Genomic DNA, 17,948 nt, shown 5'->3' with positions numbered 1-17,948 from the left:
TAAGAAGACATAACAATGAAGAATTGAAATAACAAAGAATATACCAAGATAAATTATAAGAAATTGGAACAAACTAAATGGTAACAAAAGAACAGCTGGTTAGTTGATTGGTTGACCTGAAGCAAGCAGCTGAGATAAATGTGAATACAGCTGAAAACAACACAGGCTCAAAACAATCAAAGAGCAAAACTGGAAAAATAAAACTAACAAAAGTCTGCTGATGTGCAGGGATTATATGGAAATAATATTGACGGAAAAGGTATTGATGACTCGATGGAGTTTTCTAATTAACCTTTAAACTCTAGACATTGACTACAGCAATATACTCAGATATGCCTGTACATAAAAGTAATTTTCAATATACATATGTATAATACTTATAATGTATGAAATTATATTATTGCTACACCATTCTATAAACATAAGAAGGCTAAGTTAAAGGTGTTCCAAGACATTTCAGAAATTTGGCATTCTCCCAAAATTAGTACGGCTATGAAACATGGTAACCTCTCAGAAGAGCTCAATGCCAAAACAGACTTCAGACAATAAACCAGGAATATTATATGAGATTCAATCGTTTATGTATATATCATAGGTCAAAGTCTTCAAGAGGTAACATTTCATTTCCACAAACGGAAAAGGAATATGCTGATGTCTGGCAATATAAAAACCATAATGCTGACACCAACAAGACAACAAGTAGATGTTTAAAACATGAATTTGGGAACATACTCAAAAGAGATTGAGTTGCATGTTTGATGTTAATGATCTCTCAAGCATCGTTGCAGTTCACAAACTTTGGAAAGTCCTTTATATAAACTGTGCAGCAGAAGAGATGTCCTATGTAGATGTGTCGACGAAATTCACAACAAGCGGATGTACGCTTGAAAACTAAACTTCCACCACAAGTATAAACGTGTTCGAAAGTTTATGACTGTGTATTGGTTTTCAAATTTGATCAATATCCACTCTAGTTTGCATGAGCTCATTCACAGCTTCAATATAAATCCAACATTTGTGTTAACAACTCTAAAAGAATAATGTAATTAATTGTGGATCTCAAATAATATGTGTACAATGCAACAAATTTACCTTAGTATATTCCATATATCATTCCAGACGAATAAACACAGAATCCTTAGTGCACATACAATATGTTCTAGTACCTACCAACAGCGTTATCCAAAACAATATTGTTTGCAGTATAAATATATGTAGGTATATCCCATATGTTCTAGTGACAGCATACTTCATCCCAAATGTTCTAGCAACATTTGCTTATATTGGAAATGCTCCTTAATATTTACTTATGTATTGATATTCTCCATTGCTTGCTGGAATCTACTAATTCTCTTTTACAACAGCAAATATTAGAGAAATAAATAGCATGTTCCCGTGCTTTATTAAATGGCAAAAGTTGCAAGTCGTAAAAGAGGTAAAGGACTCCAATATAAAATGTTCTGTGGTTTGGTGTAAGGGAACGCAAAATGTGCAAAAAGTGGTAAAAATTGTAAGAACTTTTTGGTCCTGGATCACAACTAAACTTCGATGTTGACTGATAATTATTTTGGGTTGAATTTATGTTTACAAAACAACAAATGAAACCTGCTCAAGATTTCTCCTAAAAAATACCAAGGTATTCTGGAACTGAACTGATCTACAACTTTCCATGAACTTGTGTTTAAAAAACAACAAATGAAACCTGCTCAAGATTTCTCCTAAAAAAATACCAAGGTATTCTGGAACTGAACTGATCTACAACTTTCCATGAACTTCCCACAATGTACAAGAGAAGACTCATCTCGATTATATTCTTATCATCAAATTATTAGACAGATTTGATACAAATTCGACACCGCTTTTGAGAAGGAGCTGATATTCTCAGAGAAAAGTGCTAATAATTATGTTTTTAAAAACACAACTTTGTTTTGGCATGCCAACATAGCACCAAAAGTACTCAATCAGGCCAAAATTGAGTCAACATTGTCAATTCTTAGTTGGTCAATTTATACAGGTTATGTCGAATGAAACAATTTCGCAATGTTTCGAAAGAGTACTTTTGGAATTCGGCAAAATACATTTGAAATAATCTTAATGCTTGTTCTCCAAATTTTTACTACGATAACAATTTTTCCTTTATGATATCGAAAAAAAGAGTAAAAATTTGTTGATTTTTGCAGTTCTGGAACAGACCTTAATTGTAAATTTATATTTTGTATTTAAACCTTTTATAAATATTAATTTAGAGAAATCTTGATTAGAGATTGCACCCCATATCCATCAATTGTAAACAAAATTCAGAAGTACGTACATAAAAAACATTTCTATATCTTTTTGCATATTTTAGTTTTAATGCAAAATTTCTCTTTGTGTATCGCACTACTAAAATTAGCATCGCTAAATTGTTAATGGTGAACAAAGTGACGTAAATACTCTACTCAATGGTGAAATGGTAAAAATATATCTATGTACGTATGAAATGACCTAAACCTATGAAGAAAATTCCTGAAATTTCTCCAATTGGAATTTTCTCGAAATGTACATCAAATGAAAATTCCAATTCAATTAACATCATTTACATTTTACAGTTTGAACTTATTTCATTCAAAACGCTGCAAAAACAAATTCATATATGCAAAATCAATCACCAACCCAACAATTCATTCATACGTAGATTGATTGGTCGAACGTCGCCGTGCATAATTTTAATGAATGCGCATGTTGTCGTTAATTCACCACACCACTCTGGATTTTGTTTTAATTTTGCCCTTATTTAGCCTCACTTTTTCAATAAAATCTTCACTTTTCTTTATAATTTCGTATTGTTTTTATTGCACAATTGTATGGAATAACACTTACCCGGATGCTTCTGCAATTAGAATCAGTTTTTGTAGTTTTTTAATTTGAACGAGGACAAAGAAAAGTTCTCAACACGATTCAACAAGAATTGTGACATGGAAAATTTCGTTAGCGATGGTATATTGTTTTCGATAACAAATCGAAATTCCGATAACAGGCGATAAAAGATTGCTTTTTATCGTACTTCGTCCGTGTTTATGCCATGTTCATACCAGTATTTTAATCACGTCGTTCGTTCTCATAATTAAGTACACGAATTAACCCCTTCATACGACATGGTACACAATTCATATCAACATCCCAGCAAAAAGTTTTCATCCGCGGATTCAGTTAAATCACTAGAACAATTGCCGCTGGAGTACATCTTTTCCTATGAATTCACCTATGAATTTTACAAGAGAGCGCGCAGCTATGATGCACTCCATTTTGCTTCTACTGCACACATCTAGGATGCACTCCATTTTCGATCTAAATCACAGCCTTTGATGTAGTGTTTTGGATTGAATTTAAATGCAGTCTCATGGTGTAATAAGAAAGGTCAGCCAAAGCTTTATGTCAATTTAAATTTTTTCATTCCAGTATTCCTAAAACTTCAAAACAAAATACACAAAATGTGTATGTGCGTGGTGTTTGAATAATATGCCAAACAATTTTAAAAACAATTGAATTCAATGATTTTTAAAATTGTTTTTAGGCCATTTGTATGGAAAAAATTCGTCAGATTTGCATTGGAACAATCATTTTATCATATTCACAACTCGATTATGTGAAGAAAACTTAACAATTCATTCATTTATACCGTTTTTTATAAAATGCTCAAAAATGCATTGTAACAAACCCACTTGTTGCTTTTATTTTGAAGTTTTAGGAATTCAGGAAAAACAAGGGTTCTATAGATTTTTTTCATTTAAATCTACCTCTTTACTTATACCATGTGCAGTCCAAAGATCATACGCGGTGTAAAAGACGTCAACATTAGAGAACAGCTGCTACAGTCAGAAGAGCCAGACTTCGACAAAATATTGGAGAAAGCCTTGTCGTTAGAAGCTTCGAGAATAGACAGCCGAGAATTGGATTCCAAAAACAACAGTGGTACAAGCAGCGTAAACAAGATACGGTCCAGATCAACAAGTGGCAATCGCCGAAGACAATTTCACAGATCATCTTCGAGAGGTTCAACATCATCAAAATCAAAGGTAAATTTTTCTCAATTGGGTATTGACAATTTGTGTATACGGTGTGGACGAAATAATCATAAAGTGAAGGATTGTCGCACAAACCCGAAACGTCTAAAATGCAGAGCTTGTGGCAAAACAGGACATGTCAAACAAGTTTGCATAAAAACTCTACTTTCAACATCAAACAATAATTCCATCGAAACAAACGACGAGTATGAGGAAGCAATTTTTAATATGCATGGCATTAATAAAATCATCGATATTCATCACAATCAACCATATGATCGCAGGGATGATGACAAGTACATGGTGAATGTTCAAATAAATGGACGCCGTCAACAATTCGAAGTAGACTCTGGTGTTAAGTATACACTAATAAAAAAGAGTGAGTATGATCAGCTGTCTATCAAAACACAATTACAACCGTCCTCGATAGCGTTTCGCTCGTATACCAAGAACATTTTGGTACCATATCGACGCCTCCAAACAATAGTATGCTAAGTCGACTTAGCATGTTTTCAAGTTCTTTACATTTTTATATTTAACGACCTTTAACTTAAATTCTGTCAAATTTTGGTAATGATCGGACAATCCGAACAGAAGTTATAAACAAATATTTACTTAGCATAGTACTGAAGGTCAAAGAAATTTCCAAACATTTAGAGCTTGTCCTGCAAAACTCGCTTTTCAGAATTAGCAAACTATTATTTGGAGGTGTCGAACCTCCTTTAACTTAAATTCTGTCTAATTTTGGTAATGATCGGTCAATCCGAACAGAAGTTATAAACAAATATTGACTTAGCATAGTACAGAAGTTCAAAAAAATTTCCGAACTTTGAGAGCTTCTCCTGCAAAACTCACTTTTTAGACTTAGCATACTATTATTTGGAGGTGTCGATATGGAAAAGTTAAGGTAGAAGTTCAATACAAAAACAAACTTTCAACTGAAGAAATGTACGTTGTGCCGAATGATTATGAATCTCTATTAGGTAGAATTTGGATTCGAAAATTAGGAATTAATCTTCAAGATATTGATAAAAAGTGTTTTTATTCAATCAATTCTACAACGGCAGGATACACGCATTCGATAGATGATTTAATTAAAAAATTTCAAGATGTATTTGTGGAAAAGGTAGGATGTGTACCTAATTATGAAGTCAAGTTGCAATTAAGAGAAAACTCGAAACCACAATTTTTCAAAGAACGAGAAGTTCCTTTTGCGCTCCGCGAACGGGTAGAGAAAGAGCTCAATGATTTGGAATCTGCTGGTATTATATCAAAAGTTGAACGAAGTGATTGGGGGTCGCCCTTAGTAATTATTCCGAAGTCAGACGGAGGAATTCGACTATGCGTTGACTACAAGGTGGGGGTGAACCCAAAACTGGTTTCTGCAAATTACCCGATTCGACGAATTGATGAGATTTTGAACAAGCTCAAGGGAGCCAAATATTTTTGTCGACTCGATTTATTCAAAGCTTATTTACACCTCAAAGTAGACACCGAATCGAGTCAAATCCAGACTATATCCACACATCGAGGTACTTATTTGGTGAACCGCCTGTCTTTTGGCATAAAGACAGCACCTTCAGAATTCAATCGAATCATGGAACAGATTTTATCCGGGTTAAGAAATACTATGTCGTACTTTGATGATATTATTGTGTACGGAGCTACAGAGGCCGAATGCAAATTCAATCTGCACGAATGTCTTCAACGCCTCAAGGATCATGATTTACATCTCAATTTAAGTAAATGCTCATTTATGAAAACCAAAATTGAATATTTAGGACACATTATTCAACATAATAAAATTGCAAAGTCACCGTCAAAAATTCAAGCAATTACTAACATGCCACGACCTTCTACAGTAGATGATGTCCGACGTTTTTTAGGCATGGTAACCTATTACGCTCGATTTATTCCAGAGATGTCTTCAATAACGTCACCACTACGTCAATTATTACAAAAGAACAAGAAATTCTATTGGTCAACCGATTGTGAATCATCATTTCTAAAGCTTAAAAACACCATAGCCAGCGACCAAGTTCTAATGCCGTTTGATCCACAATTGCCCGTAGTAGTAGCATGTGATGCCAGCCCCACGGGAATAGCAGGCGTACTGTCACATATAGTGGATGGACATGAACATCCTGTGGCATTTGCTTCTCGCTCATTAACTTCCGCCGAGAAAAATTACAGCCAATTAGATCGCGAGGCATTGGCGATAGTTTTCACAATAAATCACTTTTTTATGTATTTGTACGGTCGGAAATTTAAATTATTAACCGACAATCGACCATTAACTAGAATTTTCCATCAACATAATAAATTGCCCGCCATGACATCAGCGAGATTATTGCGATATGCAGAGTTTTTGTCTAATTTTGATTATGAGATTGTTTTCAAGAAAGGTTCAGAAAATACGAATGTCGACTGTTTTTCACGTGCAACACAAGATTTTGAAAAACCATCAACTGACCAAATAATAAATGAAGAAGTAAATCAACTATGTTTATTATCGATTTTTGAGATTTCAAGCGAATTTGTCAATGCTGAAAGTCTAGCCTCAGAAACAGCAAAAGATCCAGATTTATCCAGCCTTTTAAAACAATTACTAAATGGTATCGACAATAATGAAATATATACATTAAATAATAACATAATATTCAAGGGTCAAAGAGTGTTGATTCCAAAAAAGCTACAGCCAAAAATTCTTCAAGAGCTTCACCATACACACCTAGGAATTACAAAAATGAAACAGCTTGCTAGGAGATACTGCTACTGGAAGGGTATCGATGCTGACATAGAGAGAATGGTAAGATCATGTGAAGCCTGTGTACAAGTCCAGTCGAAACCAGCGAAAGCGCCGCTACATAAATGGGAGGAACCAGATGGAAACTGGGACAGAATTCACATCGACTACGCCGGTCCCTTTCAAGGTCATTATTTTCTAATTGTGGTAGACGCAAAATCCAGATGGGCAGAGATTAGAATTACTCGTGATGCTCCCACAACAGCCATTTCTATAAAACTTCTTGCAGACATATTTTCAAGCCATGGTTTTCCAATAATAATGGTATCCGATAATGCAACAATTTTTACTAGTGACGTGTTCAAATCTTATTGCTCCAGAAACGGAATTTTACAAAAATTAATAGCACCGGGACACCCTAGTACTAATGGGTTAGCAGAACGTAATGTGCAAACTCTTAAACGCAAATTAAAAGCAATGTCGTCTGAGCAAGGAACACTTCAAAATAAGGTTAATGAAATTTTACAACGATATCGAGCTACACCATTGTCAAGCGGGAAGAGTCCAGCCGAGTTATATTTTAACCGAAGTATACGGATAAGACTAGATGCTATTAAACCAACAATTCAATGTCAAGCAACGAAACCTATTCCAGGTGTTCGACAACTAAAAGTGGGAGGAAGAGTTCAAGTTCTACACATGAAAAATAATAAAACTATTTGGAAAACCGGTACAATAATCGAAAAGTATGGTCAATTACATTATCTCGTGAGACTTGATGATGGCTATGTTTTAAAACGCCATATCGATCAGTTAAAAAGTACTCATGTTGAACAACGTAAAGTTCATTTCGATCCAGCAATAGAAAACACTTCAACAGAACAACCAGACAATAGACATCAATATTATACGATTCCAGCGTACCAACAATACCGGACCTGTACTGAAAATAGATCAACGATTCAAGAATCGCCACAACTAAATCTTCAAGCATCTCAAGAAAATAGACCGTATATGCAAGAACAACCTCAACACACATCTATACATCAACAAAATAGACTAGATATTCAAGAACCAACTCAAAATACATCTATGCAATCTCAAGACAATACATCGAATATTTCAACACCAAATCAACCAGTTTTTCAAGATAATAATTCAAATGTTCAAGAACCTCAAGTACCTACACTAAATCAATCACCAATGGAAGCACAAAATCAACCTCTTAGGAGATCGCAACGTCCCCGGAAAAAGCCAGTATTTTTTAGAGATTATGTAGAAGAAATTGATTAATGTATTTAGATGTACTTGAATTCAAATTTATATTTTCCTTAATGAAATACTTTATATTGATCTCTATTAAGCGTGGGAGACTGTTATAACCCAATTTTATATTCTTACATATTGGCAACTCTGTTTATATTAATGATCTGTCATTATTCATTGTTGACATTCCTTTTAGTAGAGTCTAAGTTATTTGTTGTGAAATAAACTACTGAAATTAAAAACGCGTGCATTATTTCAATCCCTCAAGTCACAACAGCCCCCATATAACTGTACCCCCGATTTACGGCATTTTGACGTTTTTATCTACATTTTCGGACCGATTTGTCTATAATTTGACATTTAGGGTTCTTAAGTGTCAATAAACTTATATAACAAAAGTGGTGGACATAGGTCCACGTATTGGTGTAGCCCCCATATAACGGTACCCCCCGATTTACGGTATTTTGACGTTTTTAGCTACATTTTCAGACCGATATAGCTATAATTTGACATTTAGGGTTCTTAAGTGTAACTAAACTTATATAACAAAAGTAGTGGACCTAGGTCCAAGTTTTGGTATAGCCCCCATATAACGGTACCCCCGATTTACGGCATTTTTACGTTTTTATCTACATTTTCAGACCGATTTAGCTATCAATTGACATTTAGTGTTCTTAAATGTCAATAAACTTATATAACTAGTGGACATAGGTCCATGTTTTGGAATAGCCCCAATATAACGTTACCGCCCGATTTCAGGTATTTTGAGAATTTTACCAACAAGTTTTAACCGAATTATGTGTAATTTGAACATTTGACATTTGAAATTCTTAGTGGTCACCACACCTCTCCACCAAAAATTGTCAAGAAAGCCCCCATATAACGGTACCTCCCGATTTTCAGTAATTTGATGATTTTAGCTACAATATTAAACCGAACAAGAATTAATTTGACATTTGAAGTTCTTAGTGGTCACAACACCTCTCTATCAAAAATTGTCAACATAGGTCCATGTTCGGATATAGCTCCCATGTAACGGTACCTCCCAATTTTCAGTAATTTGGTAATTTTAGCTACAATTTTTAACAGAACTAACTGTAATTTGACATTTGAAGGTTGTAGTGGTCACCACACATCTGCATCAACAATTTTGAACATAGCCCCAATATAACGATACTTCCCTATTTTCGGTACTTTTACTATTTTACTTAAAATGTTTAACCGAACGTATTTCAATGTTTTTGTATAGCCCCAAAACAAACCTCCCGATTTTCCGTACCTAAGCTTTATTTTTTTGACGAACTTTCTGTAATTTTAAATTTAAAAGTCAACAAAAATTCTGCAACAAAAATTGTTCATTTAAGTTCGTATTTTCGTATAGCCCAGATACCTCCGAACTAGCTGTTAATGACATTTGAAGTTCCCACGTTATGTACCGATTTTCGATATTTTGAGGATTCTAGCTAAATTTTTTAACCGAATTAGGAGTTATTTGACATTAAAGGCTCCCATCAAAAACTGTCAACATAGGCCCATGTTTTATTATAACCCCTATTGTCAACAGTTAGATATAGGCACCATAAAAAAGGGCCTCCCGAATGAAGCATTTTATGTACATTATCTGATATTTTAACGTACTCACTTAAAGTTGGGGACAGGAATGAATATTTTATGGTGGAGGGTATGCAAAGTTCGGCCCGGCCGAACTTAATGCTTTTTTACTTGTTTTATTTCAGCTGGTACATATGTGGAGGGATGTACAGATAAGACCTTTAAAGAGGAAATAAGAGTGGGTAGGAGATTGGCAAAAAACAGATATTGCAAGGAGAAGATGAAATCGAAGAAATTATCATGCGATAAGAAAAGCACAGATGAATCAACTACTGTATTGGATGTTGCTGACGACGTTTTCCAAAGCCAATGTCGTATTTTTATTAACTCGTGATATTTTTATAAAATTGGTTTGTTCCAGTACTGCAAGAATTTACTAATTTAAAAAATTTTTTTCCGATAACATAAAGTCCCAATTTACATTAGGCGAGTTTACTTGCGGCAATTGTCAGTTTGTTGGTGAGAGAGGGTGTTGAGAGGCAAAGGGTTACCATATGCCTCACCTCTCTCTCCATCAAACTGACAATTGCCGCAAGTAAACTCGCCTAATGTAAATTGGGACAAAGGAAAAAATGTTATCGTAGTAAAATTTAGTAGCTTCTTGCAGGTTCTGGAACAGAGCAAATGTGTTCAATATAATGTCATTATCGTACAATTTTTATAGACTGGTCTCATGTTATGATAAATTTCCTATGTATATAATTTCATGTATGCGCAAAGTATAAATTCTAATATTATTCACAACGTTTAATGTATACCAAATTTCATGTAATAATGATCTCGTTTCTTTTTTTATTGTTTTCGCGATTTCTAATTAATTAGAAATAAGGTATTCTTATACATATATTCTTTAAATCATAAATGCTTTCAGCCATGTCAAGCATTTTCATTAGTTGATTTTTTCTTTTTTAAATAATAAACTTTGCATTTTGTCAGTATTTAAAAACATCTAAAAACAAAAAAATCATTTAAAAATGAATTCGTTTTACAGTGTTTTTTAGAGTATTACATACACATTATTATTATTTTATATTTTTACCATTAAATATATTTCACACGACTGAATTAAATTAAAATTCTGAACTGATTTTATTAAATGGCAATAAATTGTGAGTATGTCACTCCTTCGAATTCAGAATGGAGTGCTTCCTATCTGTGTGCTCTGGAAGCGAAATGGAGTGCTTCCTAGCTGTATGCTGCGGAAGCAAAATGGAGTGCTTCCTAGCTGCGTGCTGCGGAAGCAAAATGGAGTGCTTCCTAGCTGCGTGCTGCGGAAGCAAAATGGAGTGCTTCCTAACTGCGTGCTGCGGAAGCAAAATGGAGTGCTTCCTTTCTGCGCGCTCCCTTGTAAAATTCACTGAGGAATTCATAGAAAAAGAAGCACTTCCGTGACACTTGCACCAGTGATTTAACTGCTTCCGTGGATGCAAACTTTTTGCTGGGTTCCTTTGTGTATACGTCAAATGAAAACTCATCTGAAATCGATTGGATTTCGTTTGACGTTTGAGCAATGGAATAGACAGTTGAAATCGAGTGGATTTCGTAAATGTAAACATAGTATAAGATCGCCTAATTTCATGAAATTTTTTAATGAAATTCAGGCTAGTATGGACCGGGACATACTGGGTTTCAAATGTCAATTCCATAGCGCAAACGTCAAAAAAATCCTCATAAAGAAGATTAACCCGGCAAAAAGGCCGGAACTCAATCAGCTCCTTGCTTGCTTTCCAAATGTCAAAATTATTTCTTTACGATACCGCTTTTTTTTTATCACACAAGGTAAATTTATAGAAGGTATGTGCATGAATTACAACAACTAACAAATTTACAAAAACAACATTGTTGGTATTGAAAATTAATTGTCAAAGAAAATATTGAATAATAGGGTCGTTCCAAAAATTTCCTCAGGAAAAACGTAAATACATTTTGAAAATCCTCCAAAATAGAACAAATTTGAATGACAATGTAAATATAAAGCATTCAGAATTGTCGTAGGTCATTTTTACTACAAGTTTAGGAAGAAAAACAGTATTTTATGGAGGCAAATTTCGATGTTTCAAATTTCATGAGTAGACCCGATTACATTTTGAAAACTAAATTTACAAAAAAAAGTAAGAATACAGCTGATTGTCACTTCTACCTTCTATAAATGTACCTTGTTATCACACATTGAAGATTGTCATTTTTGGCGCCGGCGATCATATGTTTTTGTAAACAAAAAATTATATTGCAATTTTTAATTTTTCCCAAACATCGTATAAGTTTTGTTATTATTTATAGGAAAAATGTAATTTGTAATGTAAGTTGTTAAAATTGATTGTGTTGTATCAAATGAACTGTTAAACATCAAGCCGAATAAGAATTCCAAAGTTAAAAAATTGTTAACGTCGGAGCCTAAAATCTTGCTTCGTTGAGGTTTGTTCTATTAAAAAAAATACAATTCAATTTCCCGCTTTCACACCAAGAAAGCGAAGCAAGCAAAAAATCCATTGAGTTTCTACCTTTATAGTACGTTTATGTATAACTGGATTTAACAAACCCACTGGGTTTCAAATGTCAATTTCATTGTTATATTTCAAATAAATCCTCATAAAAAAGGTTAACCACGCAAAAGGCTATAATATAAATATGGTCTTAGATTCGAGTCCCAGAAAATACGACATTTCCTGAGTATTTCAGCCATGTAAAACTTCTCTGCTAGGTCCCGGGCCACACTACAGTAATTTCACTGAGATTTTGATATGAAATTATGCGTCTCTAGATCGACGTCCATAGTAGAGTAAAATCATAAAATTGCTGTAGTGGGGAATTCGATTTAAGAACACCTAATTTCATGAATTTTTTTAATGAAATTCACGCTAGTGTGGACCGGGACTAGTAGTTCATGTTCGGACTCGGTAATACCCAACAAATGGTCTGTTCCAGTACTGCAAGAATCTACTAAATTTTACTATTATTTTCAATAACATAAAGGAAAAAATGTTACCGTAGTAAAAACTAGTAGCTTCTTGCAGGTTCTGGAACAGAGTAAAAAATATTTGGAAGTAGTGCAATGCAAAGTTAAGGCTACATTACACTAGCATCAATCTCGTATGTTATGACAATTCTTTTTATCCATATCGTATTCTTAATGTTTCGCATTTTCCATACTACTTTTAGTTTTTTCATTCACACCGCATGTACATTTTCTTCTGACATAACCTGTAAATGTAAACAACATGGTGTAAAAAACCTAAAAAACACTATATATTTTGCAAACATGTCTCACTTTTGCATTTTCTGTACTCATTTTTTTCGCTCTTTGGTTAATTTGTCTTATTTCTTCAATTTATTTACCACCTGCACACGAGAATACATAACCGAATAGGGAGCGCTATAAACGAAAAACGAAACATATAGGCCTTATGATTTCGCTACATCATACCACACGGATTTATGAACAATGCACTCCGTTCGATACATTTTATAAGTAGGTACTTGCTTAAAGATCCTTACAAGTCAGCCGGTTTGTTGACCCCTATAAGCATCAATATATCCCAGCAAAAAAATTTGAAAGTTGTTCATGTGGAGTTATGATTTCACTACACCCTTCGATGCAGTCCACACGGAGTTATGAAAAATGCACTCCGTTGGATACATTTTATAAGCAGTTGCTTTAGAAATTCCTACAAAACAAAACCAGTTGGTTGATCGCTACCCACCTCTGCCGACATAATTTATTCAAAAGAGAAACGAGAAACAAGAGTGTATATGGTAAATTTCAAATTTCTTTTGCAATTCCATTGGAAGAAATGTTAAAAAATTTTTTGCGAGCACATCCGCAATTTTTGGAACATAGATTAAGAAAAATGTCGTGGTTTTAAATCTGTTCGCGTTCACAAAATTGGATGCTGCACTCCAAAGTTATGGGGGGTTTTATTCCCTTATAAAGAACAAATATTTAAAACTTCAATTTTTGCTGTAATAAGAAAATGTATATATAAAGCGTTAACAGCATTTAATATCTATCCGTAGATGCCTAAATATTTACTAAATGTATTTCTATTTTCGCGGAAAATCAAGAAATACTGAAAAAATCTTGGAGTAAATTTAGTTTATTCTAATTTAGAGTCCAAATAAAACTCGAAAAAATAAATTAAAAATACGCACAGATTCTAGACAACGCGTAGCAAAATATGAGAGCAAAATTTTACCGATAGGATTTATAAATGCCATATTACAGCAACAACAAAAGTCGAAAACTTTGTGTTGGAAATTATTTTAACAATATATTTTTTTTTTGTTTAATACGAAAAATAGAAAAAAAAATTTTTTGGAGTTATTCTATTATTTCGCAAAATTACGATGCAAGGACTGACGGACTTCGCTGAAACTTCTTCAGCGAAAATGCGATGACAAACCCGAAAGTGTATTTGCTTACTTTGATAAACAATAGGACTATGAAATAGAAAGTAATATTGAAATTACAACTAAAGAAAAAACATAAAAGTTAAACAACGTATAATTCGCGAATTCGTTAAAATCAGTTAAGGTGCATGCGCTTTTCAGATACAGCGAGTGCATCTCTATCAATATGTAGCGATTTTTCCACTTTTCATTCAGCGGTCAAAGTGTGCCGTCAGCTGCATCTTACTGTTAAAAAAACCTTTATGTGGGTAAAAATTGCGCGATGTACATACGATTATAAGGCGCATCCGATTTCAGGTACCGCCTATAAAAAATACGTCATTATAACAAATTTTAAACAAATTCGTCAAGAACCGCGGATGTGCTACCAAATTCTATTTAATACGAAATACGAATATTACTCCAGAATCTCGGTGATTTATGCCACACGGTTTTGGAAAATAATATAATCGCGTATAAACGATCCCATTTATGTAAAAATAACCAAAGAAAATCGCGGTTCAATGCGCGGAATCATCAAAACATAATTTTGCAGAATTTCCTACTTTCAAGGTATCTATAACCGCCGTTTTAGTAGATGGATTTGAAAGCGGAAGGGTTCATTAGATCCGGCGCGTAAAAAAACTAAAATCACGCGGGGTTCAAGGGTACCTGATTCACAGTTGTAAATTTTGAAGCCAAAAAATAGGTTTTTGAAGAAAATTTACGCTTTGGACTCCTATTACTAGGGAGCTGTATGAAGCACACTCATTAGATATACATCAAACGACGTGGAATCACGAGTTCTACAATCCAATAAATAGTTTGTGTAATTATCTGCTTGCGCCCTCCAATTATAAGAAAAATTCAAAAAACTAAGATTTCAAAACTTCAAAATGTCAGCATCGATTTTAGGGGGATGCAGTGTATATATCGAAAAGTCATACATTAGAACCATGTTGCCCAAGGGGTATTCTTCAATTCTTTCTTTGAGCTCAGGTCTGAATTTTCCGTGGTTTGACCAGAAATCAAGAAAGAACACAAAAAAACTTGTAAACTTCAACACATTTTTACCCATTTTTGAATATTAGCACGAACACAGCTTCCACATAAATTATTTGTTATGATTCATTTTATGCGACCCCGGCTAAAACATTTCAATTAATATAAATATATTCATATTGTATAAAATATATTGACAGTTCGCGACTTATTAAATGGTGAACCTCATGGTATAAGTAAAGAGGTAGATTTAAATGAAAAAAAATCTATAGAACCCTTGTCTTGAATTCCTAAAACTTCAAAATAAAAGCAACAAGTGGGTTTGTTTACAATGCATTTTTTGAGCATTTTATAAAAAACGCGAAAAATGAATGAAGAGTTAAGTTTTGTCCACATAATCGAGTTGTGAATATGATAAACTAATTGTTTCAATGCAAATCTCACCAATTTCTTCCATACAAATGGTCTAAAAACAATTTTGAAAATCATTGAATTCGATTGTTTTTAAAATTGTTTGGCATATTATTCAAACACCACACATACATACACAGTTTGTTTATATTGTTTTGAAGTTTTAGGCATACTCGAATGAAAAAATTTACATTGACATAAAGCTTTGGCTAACCTTTCTTATTAAACCATGGTGAACCTCAACTTCAACGATTGTAATACATTTTTGAATATTACCATATATTTCGAAGAATTTGTTATAAAATAAAAAATACAAACTAACAAGCTGTTTATGTATGTCGATAAGAAAATGAATTCGTAAAGCATAGTACACACGGTCCAACAAAATTGACAGTCAACGTACTTTTACGGCAATTTTCTGGCAAATAAAAACTTTTTGTTAGCTAAAAATTATTGAAATACCACATTTAAGGTATAATTTAGTGATTAGGAAAGTAATTATTCAGCTAGACTTTGATATTAAAGAAATAGACCTCGATGACTGTCAGTTTTGTTGGACCGTGTGTACTATGCTTAAGAAACACTACCAAAATCGAGTGTGTTTTTCAAATTTGATTTTTGTTTTGAAGCAAAAGCAAAGAAAATAATATTTCAAAAACTAACATTTGGGTGTGTTTCATGCGCACACATTTTCCTTTCGAAATACATAAACAGGCCCTCAATTTGCGAATATTTTTGCGGTAATTTACAAGACGGAAATTTGTAATGGAGTGGAGTTCATGTCGAAAGCTGAACTAGTGATGGGAGGGCAACATAAAAAACCTTTAGGATGACGAAGCAAAATCTGTTGCGCTTGGATTAAATGAAGAACGGAGGAAGTACACTCAATTGTGATTGAATTTAATGACAACTTTTTTAATTTGTGTTTATATAATAAAGTTCTTTGTATTCTTGTTTTACACAAATAATAAATGCATTTTATTTATTCTGGGATATTTCGTAATAGCTTGCATTTTTACTGCATCTTTAGATTGATTCAAAACACAATCCGAAGAGTGCCTTTAAATTCAATCCAAACGACTACATCAAAAGCTCTGATTTGGATCGAAAACGGAGTGCATCCTAGCTGTGTGCTGTGGAAGCAAAATGGAGTGCATCCTAGCTGCGCGCTCTCTTGTAAAATTCATAAGTGAATTCATAGGAAAAGGTGTACTCCAACGGCAAATGTACTGTACACTTGTAGTGATTTAACTGCATCCGCGGATGCAAACTTTTTGCTGGGTTTAGGTTAATGATTTTTAATCCGATAATATCGAGAGACAAAACTATCTATGGATATTGAATATTTGGAAACATAATCGATACTATCGATAGTGCCATAGATTTTTTGCCAGCAAACTTTGCTGGTTGAATCTGTGATTGTAGATTTCAAAAGATGCTCTGTTCCAGAACCTGCAAGAAGCTACTATTTTTTACTACGATAACATTTTTTCCTTTATGTTATCGGAAAAAATAGTAAAAATTAGTAGATTTTTGCAGTTCTGGAACAGACCAAGAGTTGCTGGTTTTAGTAGAAGCTCTGTTCCAGAACTAAAAAGTTTTTAACATTTTTACCACTTTTACACATTTTGCGTTCCCGTACACAAAATTTATATGAAAATCGTTTACGACTTTTAGGTGGGGTTCAGACGATCAGTTTTGACTGACAGCTTTGCTCAAATATGGTCTGTTCCAGAACTGCAAGAATCTACTAATTTTTACTATTTTTGTCGATAACATAAAGGAAAAATTGTTATCGTAGTAAAATATAGTAGCTTCTTGCAGGTTCTGGAACAGAGCAAATGTTACTTATGTTTAAATTTTTCGTTTTTATTCGTTTGTAAAAATGCACGGCGACGGCTAATTTGTTGTCGCCGGAAAATGAACTTTATGGCGACAGAATTTGACGTCGTCGGGCGACCTTTGCCATACGTAATGGAAAAATTGGCATCGTCTCGCGTCGCAAAACGGAATCGACCCATTAGCTAACCTTTCTTATTAAACCATGGCTGAGGCCTTTTCTACCACACTCAACGACGGGTTCGACCAAAAACACTCGAACGTTGGTACTCGCTTCCTTACGGTAGCGTAAAAACAAACCACACGTATTTTCTCTTTATTTCTGATTTGCCGTTGCTTCGCAATGGGGAGGGTGTCTTGCCACTACTAATACACCAACTATTCTGAGCACACCTGACCTATACATCGCTAAAAAATAATTTTCCCATGCCTCCTCATTCTTCTCATGGTTTAATAAGAAAGGTTAGCTAAAGCTTCCTGTCAATTTAAATTTTTTCTTAAGTCACACAGGCAAGTTGTGGGTTTTTGACAATCAATACATGTACTCAACTGCCCTGTCATGTGCAAACGCAGGGTGTAGGTTGATGAGCAACTGTCCATTGCACTACTTCCAAATATTTTTGCTGGGAGATGCAAAAATCCAA

The 17,948-nt window shown here is 33.9% G+C and overlaps 1 protein-coding gene and 1 long non-coding RNA gene across 2 annotated transcripts in view; one reads left to right on the top strand and one right to left on the bottom strand.

The window, feature by feature from the left end:
- CycG (cyclin G) overlaps positions 1–3,042 on the bottom strand; it is a 29,019-nt gene extending 25,977 nt beyond the window's left edge. The window contains exon 1 of the mRNA XM_073988870.1: positions 2,860–3,042. The gene's annotated coding sequence lies outside the window, so the exon portion shown is untranslated. The remainder of the gene's footprint in view (positions 1–2,859) is intronic.
- Positions 3,043–3,367: 325 nt separating this feature from the next.
- Positions 3,368–8,297, top strand: LOC141405119 (uncharacterized). The gene is made up of 3 exons (XR_012413144.1): positions 3,368–3,396; positions 3,800–4,502; positions 4,929–8,297. It is a non-coding gene; the product is annotated as an uncharacterized lncRNA (long non-coding RNA).
- Positions 8,298–17,948: the final 9,651 nt, after the last annotated feature.

This window comes from Musca autumnalis, unplaced genomic scaffold (assembly GCF_047663935.1).
Source record: "Musca autumnalis isolate F117 unplaced genomic scaffold, ASM4766393v1 scaffold_1, whole genome shotgun sequence".
Classification (NCBI taxonomy): domain Eukaryota; kingdom Metazoa; phylum Arthropoda; class Insecta; order Diptera; family Muscidae; genus Musca; species Musca autumnalis.
The sequence above is the reverse complement of the archived record's forward strand: the minus strand, read 5'-3'. Positions and strand labels throughout refer to the sequence as shown.